The sequence below is a fragment of the Impatiens glandulifera genome, chromosome 3 (assembly GCF_907164915.1).
Source record: "Impatiens glandulifera chromosome 3, dImpGla2.1, whole genome shotgun sequence".
In the NCBI taxonomy this organism is placed as follows: Eukaryota; Viridiplantae; Streptophyta; class Magnoliopsida; order Ericales; family Balsaminaceae; genus Impatiens; species Impatiens glandulifera.
The window spans coordinates 58,647,581-58,661,348 of record NC_061864.1 but is presented as its reverse complement, the minus strand read 5'-3'; positions in this window follow the sequence as shown (position 1 = coordinate 58,661,348).

Here is a 13,768-nt window from a genome sequence, read left to right as displayed (position 1 = left end):
AATGATTAATTCTAAAAAAATGTTGTCAAATAAATTTTATTTTAATTATCTCCTAATTTAGCTTTCAGATATTTTCTTATTAATTAGCTTTATTTTTTAATTTTTTTATTATTAATAAATAAACTACTATAAATATTATAAATTTAATAAATTATATTAGTTTAATTTTTATATTCAAAACTCAATCAATCTAACTTTGTATTTGAGAAAAAAACTCATAGAAAATGTTTATAGGGAATGATAATATCACTAGTATTTATATATTATGTTCACTTATATTTATTGTCACACTCCCTTATCTTCCTAATTCAAGAGGCTTAATTATTCATGAAAGCCCAAGCTAATGAACATTCTAGAAACCTTGTAAGAAAGCATGTCTTACATTAATGGACCATTTAATGTGGTGGTTGGTAGTAAGTTATTAATGTGATAGTTGGGTATCACACTATTAATGAGACAGTTAAGTGTTATGTAATTAATGTAGTAGTTAGGGATAGCCCTATAAATACCTTTGAGATATTCCTTTGTAAATCACCAAATATTCAATTAATATAATACTACTCGAGATACTTTCTCTCTCTAAAATTCTTGTATCCATTCAATCAAACATCGAGTGTTTACTTCGAGAAATGTTGACTAGTTACTTGTTCTTACGAAAATCATAACTAATTCCGCACGGATCGTCAAGAGAAAGACTAAGCCCGTAACAGTTGATATCAGAGCAGAAATGACGAAGAGATCGGATGAAAGTTCAAAGGTAATGGACGAAGTATAGAATCTTCCCCACGGGACTAGAGAAGATGGTAGGACATCTCGCAAAGTTCAAACAGGCGGATCCAAAGTTACCAAAGAAAGAGAGAGATCAAGAGACGATATCGTTGACATATCACAATGTTGGAGAAAGTAGAACTCACCATGGCGTACGGATAAGATAATGTCGGGGACCTAGAGAAACGCATTACCGAGCTTGAGAAGGAGAGAGAAACGAGCTCCGAGAAGGAATGCAAGATGCCTTGAACGAGGGCTTGTCCAAATGTCAAGAGCAAACTCAAATCGTGGAGCAGACCCTCTTTGGTGAAATCAGTACCTTGACCGAGAAACTCGAGGTAATGACATATAAATTATAAGCACCGAAGAGGATGTGGCGTTACTTAAGAAGACGATTGCACAAGAGTGTGAATGTGCGTCTGTAAGAGTCCTCAATCCGACAAGGATAGACATTCTAAGGCCTACAACGTATTTAGGCAAGAGGAATGCGAAGGAGATTGACAGCTTTTTATGGGGCATGTCGAACATCTTTAAGCAACAACTTCGACCCATTGCTAGATTCTAGGCAAACATCTCTAATACCAATAATCTTACTTACGGCATTATTACCCATCTTCAATACTCCAAAATTACCAGAAGTATAAGATTTAAAGTAATCTTTCTTTGATGTAACATGTATGGCAGCTCCTGTGTCAAACACCCAAGTTGACTCATCGCATACAAGGTTAATTGTATTCTCGTCGTGAACAGTGAAGAGATCATAAGTAGTTGTTGAGACGCAATTTTCAGAATCATCTTTCTTTTGCTTAGATTCGTTCGCTTCATATTTGAGCTTATAACAGTTCTTCTTCATGTGTCCACTTTTTCCACAATGGTAACATTCAGTTGACTTGTATTTTGATTTAGACTTGTTCTGACCCTTATGTTTCGACTTATCTTTCTTGCCTCTACTATCCTGTTTTCCCCGGTTTTCAGCAACAAACACATTTGACTGTGATGAAGAGCATTGAGATTTTCGTCTCAATTCTTTATTTAAGACACCACTTTTGGCCATCTCCAATGTCACTGCACCATTAGAAACAGAGTTACAAAGAGAAACTTTAAAAGTCTCCCATGAATCAAGCAGAGTAGTCAATAATCAAAGCCCCCTTGAACATCGTCTTCAAAGTTTATACCCATTCCTGACATCTGATCAAGAACACCCTGAAACTCATTCAAGTGATCAGCCATAGAAACACTATCACTATATCTCAAATGAATAATCTTTTGGAGCAAAAATAATTTGTTACTTCCTGTCTTTGAAGCATACAAATTCTCAAGCTTACCCCACAAACTAGGTGCATTTGTCTCATGTTGTATTTGGTTATAAACATTCTCTTCAACAAATTGTCGAATGAAACCACATACCTGTTCATGCTCAAAAGCCCATTCCTCCTCAGATTTGGAGATAGGTTTTTCACTACCAAAAATAGGTAAATGTAAAGACTTCACAAATAGAAGATCTTTCATTTTACCCTTCCAAATATGATAGTTTGAACCATTCAACAAAATCATTTTGTTTGTGTTAATCTCCATAAACCAATCGAAAATAAACTCGCTTATAACCAAGCTCTAATACCACTATGTTGGGAATAAAGCGGAATAATCACCAAACTTGTGATAATAATCTATTCCCACTTGATTGGATCTTTAGGAGCGAGAAACAACAAACATAAAAGGAATATAAATGAAACAAGAACACCAAGAATTTAACGTTGAAAACCTCATCAAATCAAGGAGTAAAAACCACGTGACTTTTGTCCAAAAGAAGCTTCACTATAATTAAATGTTAAACACGAAACAAATGAAGATAAGAGCTAAACAAAGAAGAGATTTCACTATCTCTCTACAAGTGTATGCTAGATGACTTTCAGATGTATTTTGATCAGCCACTTCCTCATCCTTTCCTTTGATAGTAGAACATGGACAGCTCAAAAGTCTTTTTCCAATAAGACAACCCTGCCTCAATTTAATACAAAAGGACTCTTGAGCTTCTGGACTTCTGGGTTTTTAAACTTCTGGGCTTCTTAAACGTACTAGGCTTTTTATTTCATAGTTGAGAGCCCAATCAAAATAACCCAACATTCAATTCATTAATAAACCATTTAAGTCCCATTTTGAGGCTATTATACAAGTTGTCAAGTATCTCAAAGGGACTCCTTCCTTGAGATTATTTTATTCATTGTAGACGAGTATTAAATTATCTACATATTCCTATCGTTTTTTCTCTGATTCTTGTGTACATTGCTTATTTGCCTTTATCATCAACACCATTTTTTAATATTGATTCTTGCTAAGTTTTACATTATACAGATATTTTGTTATAACTAATTTTTAAATTTATTTAGTGTAAATATACAATTAAATTATATAAATATAAAATGAATATAAAAGAAAAAATAATTTTCAACAAATTTTTAGATTATATTACAAAAGACAATTGTTTGGTTAATAAACTTTTTTATTTTTTTAACTCATTCGACTAATGTGTCTTCCCAAAGACGAGTTTTCATTTCGTTCATTTGAAAAAAAATTTAAAGTTGAAAGTTGAATATGTGTATGATTTTCGATAAAATCAAACAAAATATCAATCTGAATGGGTGAAACCGGATTTATTACATTTTCTTTCGTTGAAGTGATTCAAATAATTAGGTTGATCGGTACACGCCACTTGAAAGGGTTTACAAACAATTATTTAAGAAAGATGCTTAAATTAAGTTGGCAATATCTCTACTATATGGACAAACAAATATAATGACACAATGAGAAGCTTCACTGAAATATGTTTTTATTACAAAATATATTTATGCAAATAAGCATAATATTGAGTCTAACCAACCTATAATTGAACAAGTAGTAACAACTAACAACCATTGAAAGGATGTTATAATAATAACAATTATTTTCGAAATACATCCAATTATTAAAACCCATAAACTATTTATATTCATACTGAAATTAGTAGGTATTTCTTAAATTAGTATATAAATTTATTTTGTAGTTAGCTTTGAGCAGATTTCATTGAGTTTGTCTTATTTATTAAATCCACCAAATTAATATTCTAACCTATCAAATCTATTTAAACAAACAGATCAAATCGAGGGTTTGTAATTTAGTTAACTAACACATAAGATTTGGATTTTTATTTTGATGAAGAACCTAATTAAACTGTTTACACCATAGTGACGATCATGAATATTGGACTGCCTTATATATTTATCTATTTTAACAAATATCTCAGATTGAAAAGTTATTTAAATAATAAATTTAAAAAAATATAAATTTTGACCATTTAAATATACTAATTTTTTATGCCCTAGTCTATTTCTAGACTTGGTTTAGGTCTTGTTTGAGGAGGTGGGTTTTTTAGATTTCGTTTTAGTTTTATCCCAAAACTCTTTTTTTTTTTCTTTTTTTTATTAAAACTGTAAAATATTGGTTTTTGAATTTTTTTTAAACAAATTATCCTTTCTCTCTATTTTGTTTAATAATTAATTTATATTAAAAAATATAAAAAATAATTTTGATATTTTAATAAATAAAGAAATTGATTAAATAATTGAAGCTATATATTGAGTTTAGAACGAGTCGGTTCTCTTGATATCTGCTTTCCAAAATTTATGTTCCAATTTGTACCATTTTCACAAAATATGTGTGTTTTTTCTTCTCTCTTCATTATTTTTGATTTATTCTTTAAAATAATTAATTTTCGTAAAGGTGATACATAATAGAACATATCATTTAAGTCCGATTCTCTTTAGATTTTTTAAAATATTCAAACAAAATCAATTTTCCAATCAATCACTTCTTAAAAATCATATCACTCATTTCATTAATCAAAATACTAAAATACATTATATTTTAAAATATTATTTTTTATTGTATTTATATATATATGAATACCTTTTAAATCATTTTACCAAAAATAATTATCTCCTCAAAATTATCATTTTTTTCTCCCTAAATTTTTCAAAAACATATCGATGTCTAGCCTATATATGAAATGACGAATCTATTTAGACTAGTGTCAGGCCCTATATATATATATATAAAGTTAGGAATCTATTTAGATGTAATGGCACTCAAAATAAAAAAAAAAAAAAAAGACATTTTTTTTGATTTTTTTATAATAAGTTAAAGAATCTTCACTAATTTGATATTTTTTTCTTACATTTGGATACACTATAATGTTATCTAATCTACTATACCAGTCTAACCATAAATAAATAAATAAATTCAAACCCTACTTGTACCAAAATTCACATTTTTTTATCAGAAAAATAAAATAAAAAGAAGAATAAGTTAAAAAAATAATATTTTGAATTTAAATTTAAAAAAAAAAAGATTTTAATATTGGTGGGTGAAGAAACGCTGATCAATCAAATTGCCAGTTCAGTAATCACGTGGGAGCTGAATTCTTATTGGTCTAAGTGTGCACGCCACGTAGGCCCCACGTTTCTTTTACCTGATACCGACTATTCCGGTTAAAATAACTTCTAAGGAATAACCGTTACTGTTTACATTTCCGGCCATTTCTAACAGAATCAGTCCGCAAAAAACTCTCTCTCTCTCCTCAGTCTCCCTCTCTCTCTCCTGAGCCATTCGAGACCAAATTCACGGAGATTTCTTCAGAGAGGAATTCGTAGAGGGAGAGAGATTTTGAGTTTTCGTCATATTTTCTGTGATCGTTCATCAATTCCACATCGTTCACCATTTCTGCAGCGAAAATGGAGGTTTCTAGGCTTTCATCTGGCGTTGTCGCAGTTTGCATTCTCGTTTTCGCTCTTGCTTTGCCGGCGATTCACGCTCAGGTTTCCGTTCCGGCTCCTTCTCCGACCAGTGACGGTAAGTTTTCAGTCATTCTAATATATTTAGTTTACTTGCTAAGATTAATAAGAGATGGAGGAACGAACGAGATTAATTATATGTTCATCTCGATTCTCGACTCTTCTGATCCTCTTTCCATCGAAATCTTCACTGATTTCTCTCTATAGATCCACGCTGCCTTGATAATGCTTTCTCATTGTTATTTCACTTAGGATCTGGAAATATGTGCAACTTTTGACCTAACTTATACTACATTGTCTCAAACAGCTGTCCATTGAATGTCTGACTTGTAATTTTGTTGGTAATATATGTAAAAGAGCAAATCCTCTGCTCTTTGAAATGAAATGTCACTTCTGCTAGTGTCTATAGTTGATTGTGGCTGGAATTGTTACATAACAATTATAGAAGTTATAAGAATTGAATATAAACAGCTTCAATCTTGAGCCTTTTTGTATTTCTTCTTGAGGTAGGTTTGATTACCAAAATTGAAATTATAATGTGTTTTTGATTCACAATTTATTGTTATTTTCTTATATGAAATCTTACCTTAGTGACTGATCTCTAAGAAATCTAGTGGAGTTCGAATTAGATTCATAAACATAGGCTTTCAAGTTAGTGAGTTAGTGTATCCCTTCAATTGACATTAGATTGAATAATGCACAAAAGAAAAGTTGCTTAAACTAAGCAATTAGCCAAAACTTAGTTAGGATGAGACTACGAGAGTAGTGAATATTTTTGTCGTGTTTGATTTCAGGAACATCGATTGACCAAGGGGTTGCGTATGTACTCATGTTTGTGGCACTAGCTCTCACCTATCTCATTCATTCCTTTGAGACGCCTTTTGTCTTGTGAGAAAACTTAAGAACTTTTTTTGTTTTTACCCTTTTGACTCGCCGAATGCTAAATTTATGTGGGTGTGTGCATGCAATTTGGTTGAGCTTTGTTTTGGAGATAAACAATATTTGAACTTGATCTCTAGAAAGGGTGGTATAAATTTAGGACTTGTTGTTACCATTGTTTCTTAATATGTTATATTTTGAGTGGTTTCATCATCATCAATTTTTTTTTATTTTTTTTAAAACGCTGGGTTCCGCTGCTTCTATAGAGTGCGACTAATCTCCGCGGGTTAAGTACATAGCCCGCAAACATATTTAATCAGACGCAGAATTTGCCGCTTGACGGGCTCGAATTCAGGACCTCATGGAGGCCTGGGGATATCTATCTCTTGTTGCCGCTAGGCTAGAAGAGGGATCATCAAACTTAAATTAGCTTATTTGAAAATGACATAATGTTATTATTTATGTTTTAACTTAAAATCAAAATTTAATTTCTATTTTAAATCTAATGAACTCTTATTTATCTCTTCAAATAAGTCTATATTTATTGAATTTTGTTGTGAAAATTGAAATTTTGTATATATAAACATTAATACAACATAATTTATAGTAACTTGTTGTTCCACTAGTATGAGCTGAGTTTGGACACATAATAAAATGTTATATAAATTTATTATGATGTTGTTTTAACAAAAATAAATAAAGAAATAAAAGTTAAGAATTAAGGTACAAATATAAGTAAATATATATTTTTTTCATTTAATATAAAGAAATTACAAAATAAAATATCATATAAGCTTTGGTGTAAATTTATCATATACTTTGTTAAGTGTTAATATTAGTGAATTTCATGATTCTGGCATTGGAGAAATGATTTGGATTTCTTAACTCCACTTCTTGATCAATTTGTTATTGTTTTATGTAGAATGTTGATTATATATAGGATGTAGAGTGTTTTATTTGTAATATTTAGGATGTGTTATGTTTATTTATATGTGATGTGTTGTTGTTTTACTTTTTACATGTGAAATATTTTTGTAGATACACTCTTGGTTATATATATTTTAAATGATTTACATTAAATTTCAAAGAAAGAAATTACATTAAGGACAAAATTGATTTAATTATAGTGAAAATAATTTTATATTTTTAATTTTTTGTTAAACGGTTTATGTGTATTAAAAATGAAAAAAAAAAAAGTTTAATCACAACACCAAATCATTATATGCAATTCAAAAACCTTAATTCAATAGTTTATTGAACTCGTACTCCTCTAAAAGAATAATTAATCATCTGACTTTACTAATTTTTTGGAACGAATCTTAAAAACCATTATAATAATAGTATTATAAATGATATTCATTGGATAACTACGATTATTGAAAATTCGATAATTTTTCTCAAATTAGATAGCCCATTAAAAAATAATTTGGATGGTAACCTAAATATGTAGGTCTGACATATCAGTTTCATCAATTTAAACTTTTCAGCAATTAACCAAAGACTCAAATATCACCCAATCTTAGTAATACTCCACAAAAAGATCTAGATACTAGTCACCTCTTGATAATGCAAAAGTAAGTGAGTTGTCGATTCAACATTCTTGTTACACACAATGATTAACCATAATACAACATTTTAATACATATTTCATTCGTAAGAATTTCACTGTGAATAATACTTCATCCAAAAAACGAGATATTAAATAGAATCTTTGTCTCCCAAATTTTCTCCTAATAAAAATTATAAATCATCTTAGCGAACAATTTATAGCAATGCCCACATGAAAACTATACGGGTGTGTTTGATAACCCTGGAATTGGCATTGGAATTGGAATTGGAGGGTCCAATTCCAATTCTTATGTTTGTTAGACACTTTAATATTAAGAATTGGAATTGGAATTAGAATTCCAATGGAATTCAATATAGTGTAATTTGATAGTTCTCAATTCCTATCTTTTTAGGTCGGATTTGTAATTCCAAATTAACACGTTTTTCATGTTTTTGACATTTTAACACGTTTTTCACACATTAAACACGTTTTACACGTTTTTTACACGTTTAACATATATTCATATTTTGGCACGTTTAACACGTTTTTGGCACGTTTAACACGTTTTTGGCACGCTTAACACGTTTTTGACACATTTAACACGTTTTCCACGTCTTTGATACGTCTAATACGTTTTTGACACGTTTAACATGATTTTCACGTTTTTAACACGTTTAACACGTTTTTGGCACGTTTAACACGTTTTTGTCACGTTTAACACATTTTGACATATTTAGCACGTTTTTCATGTCCTTGACATGTTTAACACGTTTTTGACACATTTAACACGTTTTTCACGTCTTTGACACGTTTAACATGATTTTCACGTTTTAACACGTTTTTGACACGTTTAACATGATTTTCACGTTTTTAACACGTTTTTGACACGTTTAACATGATTTTCACGTTTTTAACACGTTTTTGGCACGTTTAACACGTTTTAACACATTTAACATGTTTTTCATGTCCTTGACATGTTTGACACGTTTTTGACACATTTAACACGTTTTTCACGTCCTTGACACGTCTAACACGTTTTTGACACGTTTAACATGGTTTTCATGTTTTTAACACGTTTTTGGCACGTTTAACACGTTTTTGTCACGTTTAACACGTTTTGACGTATTTAACACGTTTTTCATGTCCTTGACATGTTTAACACGTTTTTGACACATTTAACATGATTTTTACGTTTTTAACACGTTTAACATGATTTTCACGTTTTTAACACGTTTTTGACACGTTTAACATGATTTTCACGTTTTTAACACGTTTTTATCAAGTTTAATACATTTTAACACGTTTTTGACACGTTTAACATGATTTTCATGTTTTTAACACGTTTAAAACGTTTTTAACACGTTTAACATGTTGTTGACACGTTTCACATGTTTTTACATTTTTGACACGTTTGACACATTTTTAACACATTTAACACGTTTAACACGTTTTAACACGTTTAACACGTTTTTCATGTTTTGGCACGTTTAATAATTTTTTCACTTATTTGACACATTTAACACATTTTTGATACGTTTAACACGTTTTTATGTTTTTGATAGGTTAAACACGTTTTAAACCTATCAAAACGTGTGAAAAACATGTTAAACATATTAAAAATGTCAAAAACAAGTTAAATGTGCCAAAAATGTGGAAAACGTGTGAAAAAACGTGAAAACGTGTTATAACGTGTAAAAAAACGTGTGAAAAACGTGAAAACGTGTTAAAACGTGTGAAAAACATGTAAAAAACATGAAAGATCTGTGAAAATGTGAAAAACTTGTTATAACGTGTGAGAAACGTAAAAAACGTGTTAAAACGTGTAAAAAACGTGAAACGTTTGAAAACGTGAAAAACGTGTGAAAAACGTGAAAAACGTGTAAAACGTGAAAAACATGTTAAAACGTGTGAAAAACGTGAAAACGTGAAAAACGTGAAAAACGTGAAAAACGTGAAATATGTGTGAAAAATGTGAAAACGTGTGAAAACGTGAAATATGTGTGAAAAATGTGAAAACGTGTGAAAACGTGAAAAACGTGTTTAAATGTGTGAAAAACGTGAAAACGTGTGAAAACGTGTAAAAAATGTGTTAAAACGTGTGGAAAATGTGAAAAACGTGTTAAAACGTGTGAAAAACGTGAAAAACGTGTTAAAACGTGTGAAAAACGTGAAAACGTGAAAAATGTGTGAAAAACGTGAAAAACGGGTGAAAAATGTGAAAAACGGGTGAAAACCTGAAAAACATTTGAAAAACGTGAAAAACGTGAAAAACGTGAAAAACGTGAAAAACGTGAAAAACGTGTGAAAAACGTGTGAAACGTGTTAAAACGTTTGAAAAACGTGAAAAACGTGTGGAAAATGTATTAAATGTGCCAAAACGTGAAAACATATTTTAAAAGTTAATATTTTGAACCGATATTTTATTTTACGAACATTGGAATTAGAATTGAATTACAATTCTATCATTTTCCCAAACATAGGAATTGGAATTGAATTACAATTCTATCATTTTTCTAAACATAGGAATTGAATTGTAATTCAATGCCAATTCTCATGGAATTGGAATTAGAATTCCAATGCCAATTCCAATTACAATTCCCCCTCATCAAACACACCCTACATGTTTTGCCAACGCATAACGTTTTGTTCAGACATGGATACTTTAATGCGTCCTACCAAAAATAAACTCTATTATGGGATGAACTTTCTCTAATATTTAATCCTCTTTTATATAGAGAAACCACTAGACCGATAATCAAACATGTTCTTAACTATGACATTTATACATATAGCAATGGAAGCAAACTCAAGATATGTCGTAACTAGATTTAAGACACTATACCAAATGTCGTCCAAAAAATTGATCGAAGAATTATCTCCCACAATAAATTTAGACTGCTCACGAAAACTTTTCCACATAAAATAAATTACCCTCCAAATGCTACACCACGCTGGATAATTAGACATTTTGGTGGACCTACTATACCAATAATGACCATACTTACATCTGATCATCAATGCTCAAAGACTATTCGGCTCTGCTACAAAATCTACTACACTATTTTGATAGAAGAGATTTGTTAAATGAAATAAGATCTCGAATATCTAGAGCTCCTTAATTTTTAAAACATATAACCTTGTCACAACTAACTAGATAACAAAAAATGAGTTAGAAAATTTCCATAGAAATGTACACATCATTTTCTCCATTTTCATCGTCACACTCTTAAGAAGAATAAATAAAGACATCATATATATGTGGGCATAAATGACAATACATTCTTAATGAAGATTAATCGATCCCCTTTCGAGATTATTTACTTTTTCATCTAAATGGTTTATATATTCAATTTTAGTGATAATCGAGTCCTAAGAGACCTTGGATCGTAATTTAGCACCTAATGACATACCAAGATATGCTGATGGAAGATCATAAATTCCGAACCTCAACAAATTCTGTGGAAAAAAATGTTTGATTTATTAAGATTAACTCAAAGATCGTAGCATGTATAGAATAAACATAAAATATTTCGAAGGTATTTTAAATTTATGTAGATAGTCTGAACCATGGAGAGGTGTCATTAAGGAAAAACTAATGTGATCTGACAAAATGATATCTTTTTGACCCACAACTCACTTCACGTATGAGTCCCGAATTTTCTATAAAAGTTATCATTTTTTAGAGGGCTTCCATAACAATGATGAACAAAAAAGGAGAGAGTGGATCACCCGGTCTGATCCCTTGGGAGTTCTTGAAAATCCATGAGGACTCCTATGACTAAAAAACGTAACATTTGAGAGGAAAAATATAATTCAACCAATCTATTTTGCACTCATTCTCATTCTATCCATTACATCAAACAAAAATTTCAATTGACATTATCATAAGTTTTTCCGATATCTAACTTGACAAAATACATTTGTCACCTCTTAAATTAGCTGAGTCTATGCACTCATTAGCTATTAATACAACATCATAGATTTGACGACATTTAATGAACGTCATCTAATTACTAGATATAATCGTCTCTAACACCTTCCTAAACCTATTGGTTCACATTTTGCGACAATCTTATAGAAAGATGAAACGAGACTATAGTTCTAAAGTCCTTCACATCAATAGTCCTTAAAACTTTATAAATGAGACATATCAAAATAGAGTTCCAACTCTTATCAAATGATGAAAATGATAAAAAAGATCAATTGTTTCCATTATTCAAATCTTAAGGAATGTCACACCTTCTTAAAAAAAGCCAAAGTAAACTTGTCGCACCCGACACTTTATCACTTATGCACCCCTTAATGACCTCTTCAACCTCCTTCAACAAAATAAGGGTCTCTAACATATCTTTTTGAGTTGTACTAATTGAATCAAAAGTAATATCATTCAATTTAGGTCTGACCTTAAAGTCTCCTCAAACAAACCATTATAAAATTTAACAATACTAATAGAGATTTCTAGCTAGTTCACTATCATTAACTTCCCCATTGATCGAGATCAAATTAAGCACATTATTTCTTGTTTGTGCATTAGATATCCAATGAAAAAATTTGGTGTTTTTATCTCCGACTCTTAACCATGTAGCTCTACTTCGCCGACGTGCCCCAATTTCTTCCTCCTTACACATATCAAAAAACATTCTAACAATGTGAATCTGAGATCTAACATCATCATTGGAGAGTTCAGAAATCTTTTGGCTCCATCAATAACATTAATTTCATTCCACGAGTCATTGATTTTAACACAAAAAGCACAATCTCAAAAAAATAACTTATGAAAAGCTTACGCAGATTTCTTAAGTTCACAAAGAGGTTACTCGACAGAGACTCAACCGATGTCTAACACATTCACCATGTTTACACACGCGGTATAAAGCCTTTCTTGATCAACCATTTATTTTTAAATCTAAATGGTCAACATTTCTCTGCATCATTCGACTTTCCATCAAGATCGGTCGGTGATTTGAATAACTCCATAGAAGGACCTTTTGAAATATTGAATGGGTAAGTCATCAATCTCTAAAACGGACTACAAGATTTGTTTCTCTAGAGTACCAAAAGAAAGCATGACATCATTATGAACATAAAGCCCCAATGTATGGAATCCCAGACAAAGACGGACCGAAATAGATAGATTCAAATGGCGAAGGAAAGAGCGTTCTTTGAGTGACAGAGATTCCGATTCAACTTCTCCCACGAGGAAAGATTTGGAAGAATCTTATAAATGATCAAAAGAGACTGGTAAAACAAGGCAGAAAAAAAGTGTATTAGTAATCTCTCGAAAATTTAATTCACTAATTAAAAATATATCAATACGAGAATGAATGTAACCTCATTGTCATTACCTTTCTTATAGGTGATTTGACCGCCTTCTAAAGACAAGCCGATAACATTAGATAATACAGGTAATTTTTTTTAGACAATTATGTTTGGCTTAAATTTGGTAGATTTAATTACTCAAGTTAGTTTTTATAATTTTTGTGTGATTAAACTTAAAAAGAAAATCATTTAGCATCATTTCTAGTTTTTACATTTGTTTATTAAACATAATTATATAAATTACAAGAAAAACAAATCAAATTAGAAGTTTGACCATCGTATTCTCAAAAACCTCTTAAAATATTCTCTTGCAATCAAAATTTCAAAACCCATATTCATTACTTTCTCCTTAAAAAACAGGAAAATTCTAAATCAGGTTAGATTCATTACCAAATCCATAGCTTCCTTCAACACAGTTTCAAGTACC